Genomic DNA, 3,367 nt, shown 5'->3' on the forward strand with positions numbered 1-3,367 from the left:
CATTCTATGTTTAGTTTTGGTCCCTAATCTTTGTCTATTTCAATTGATCTTGCTCCTAAACTTCATTTAGGTGGTTTTCGTCCCTCACGTTTGTTACTTCGTCATAGTTTGTCTTTGGTGCCGTTTCTTTTTGGCTGTTAGGACCCTCTCACGTGCTTTGCATGCGGAGGGTGTTTTGGTCTTTCCAAAGTTTCTTCCCTCTCAATTGAGGTGATGGTGCCTCTATTGAGTACTCCTTAATCCGTATAATCTTCTTTGAGTTCTCTCATGTTTTGGGTTCATTTGCGCGTCCCCAACTTTACTTGCATTCTAACAATGGTGTAATGTACCTTTGGAGCAGATTTACTCATTCGAACATCATGGACATCTAATTTCGGGTGTCGATTTTGCTATTCAAGAATGGTAAGTCTCTTAGTTTGGTCAAAATCATGATTTAATCATTCAAACATCATGGACATCTTCTAATTCTTTGTGATTCTATGCTGTTCAAGAATGCCAAGTCTGAAGTTAGGTCAAAATCTTGGTTTTTCGACCTGACTTTCCATCTCCTTGTTTAATAGGGACAAAGTTGTGGATTTATTTGTTGGTTTGACCAACCATTGCGTCCTCGTTCAATGGACATTATTTCTGACTCATTGAGGTCGGATAATATTGTTCAAGAAGCCTATAAACCAGTTGTTCAGAAAACTCGTATAATGAAAATCATGTTGGCTTTCACATGGGTGTCCCTTTAATATACTTTTTTTATTAGTTGAGCTAACTTATTGTAAAGGTCAAATAGTACTTGTAAGATGGTAAATCTAAGTGTGTTGTTGGTATAATTGTCACTTTTAGTTTTTTTTTTAAATACATCAAATGAAGGATAAATTCTTTTATAATGTATGACAATTGAATTACGTATTCAAATCCAAGGAGGAATAAAAATCTCTTTGTGGCCACGGAGGTTCAAATGCGGTGAATCTGAGTTATCTGCAAAACAGGTGGTCGACTTGGGATTAGTCGGCTCGTATAGCGGGTTGGATATCCAGGTTAATAAAAAAAAATTGAATTACGTATTTTAGTATTTATATCAATAAATTATAAACCAAACATTTCAATTGGTCTAGGATAAGGACATCCGAGACAAACAAATAAAGTCGCCATCTCTAAAACCATAAGGGATACGTCCCATATAGCTAAGTCCGTCATGAACTTCTGACTAGTACTCAACTCTTCTCAAGTCTTGCTAGTATCTTCCTACAAGGACCTGATATACATGTCGACAAGAAAAAGTGTTGGACTTAAACTATAGTGAGTTCAAACATTTTATATTGCCAATAAGAAACCATAAACTGAACAAATGTTCTAGGATGACAATTTTCACTTTTGAAAGAACTTTTACATTTTAAAACGATATCTTTCCAAAATACACCATTTTTAGAATGCCAAATAACATCTTTTGATGACGGTGGAGACCCGTTTCCATTGAAGACCACATAAGTCCAAAAGACATGTTTCCAAGTAATTATACAAACGTATGTATAAAATATCCAAATAACATTGAATAATCAAAAGTTGGGCAAAACTCCAAGCATGCAACATATGCACTTTAATGTTCAACAATGAGAGTTGATCAAATTTTCTAAAACTCAATCAATGAGACCAGTTTACCAAAATTCCCAACTTATAAAACCATCTGGATAGAAGTTCATATAAGTCAACTAAAGGAGCATTTCTTCAATGTTTAGACGCTCTTACGCACCAAAATAGGAACAAGTCAAATACATCATCATACTACTGCATGAATCATCTTAAGGTAAAAATCGTATGATTCGGTACTTAAAATGCCCAAACAACTCAATACCATGCATTTTCCAATGCTTATGAAATTAAATGCACCCAATGTGTGATTGTGCCCAACAAACACCCTTATTTATAAAAATCAACCAACTCAAATTCACATGATTTGTATCTCAACTGTCACACAAACTCAGTTATGAGCATTGATTACCAAGTGAAGATGAAGCTTACTAGTTTAGTTTTTTGGGTTATCAAGAATAACCAAAGAGTCTCATCTTATAGCTTTAATAATTTAATTTTAAAATATACTAATATAATTTTAATTAATGGTAAAAAAATATTAATTTAAAATATAAACAAGCTGGATGGGCTTGTCCATATTTATTTTTACATTCCTATGTTCGCCCGTTAATTTTAACGAACAAACTCGGGCCCGTCCATTTTCTCGATAATGGTTGTCCAAACCCGTATTTCTAGCAGGCCGGATGGGCCAAGTCTAATGGATTGTTCCGCCCATGAACAACTCTAGTTTTTAGCTATTCTCTCCCAATATTTAAAAAATATCACTAACTCCGGAAGTGACAACTCCTCAACTTACAGAGGGGTCAAAGTGTAAAAACATGTTTTTGAACAAGGTCATAAATGCAACGACCATTTCTGTAAATTAGATATAGGTCGCAACCTACGGATGTGTTGGACTAATTTGCATAAATGTTCTCTACACTTGCAGACCTCGTTCAAAAAGAGGAAAAACTTTTTTTTTTCCATACTTTGATCCCTACACAAGTTGAGAAGTTGTCATACGGAGGTAGTGACATTTCTGAAATATTTCGAAAGAAATACTAAGAGATGAAACAAAGTCTGAAAATGACTATTCCTATTAATTCATCATTTTAAAAATCGGTTACCCACATCCTTTTTAATGCAAAAAAGTTGCCTGATTGGTTTGAGATTGACTCCAAAAGTCAAAAGTACCAGAAGGTACCAGATTTAAATACAAGGAGGGATAAAAATCCTCTTGAGGCCATGGAGGTTCAAATGCGGTGACTCCGGGTTATTTGCAAAGCAGGTGGTGGCCCTGAGATTAGTCGGCTCGCATAGCGGGTTGGATATCCAGGTTAATCAAAAAAAAAATTGCATTAACCAACCAGTAAAAAAATCGATGATTTATTTTATTTAAAAATTTTAATCATTTAGAATGAGAAAGTTAAATTATTCTTTTATTTTGATTTAATCGTTCAAGATAATAAAAGTTTTATTTTTCAAAAATAAAATTCATGACTAAACCATCTAAAATATGGAAGTTCGTCGAGAAAGTTGGTTTTTTGCTTTTATTGATTTAAAACCCGTTTGTGCTAAACCAACTAAAACGGTCGGTGCCTTCCCGGCGATCCGCTGCTGTGTTTATCTTCTCCATTACTGACTCACATCTCCCGTGGATAGCTCTTCATTGGAGTAAGGTTGGTTGTCTTCTTATGATTCAATTCCATTCCCGTTTTCTGTTGATTGTGAGTAATTTGTCGGAGCAATTCATGATATGGGTGGATTTCACATTCCGAAAAAGTTAAGAATTAAGTAGGGCTGTAAA

The sequence above is a fragment of the Cynara cardunculus genome (genome assembly GCF_001531365.2).
Source record: "Cynara cardunculus var. scolymus isolate 2C chromosome LG 16, CcrdV1, whole genome shotgun sequence".
Lineage (NCBI taxonomy): Eukaryota > Viridiplantae > Streptophyta > Magnoliopsida > Asterales > Asteraceae > Cynara > Cynara cardunculus.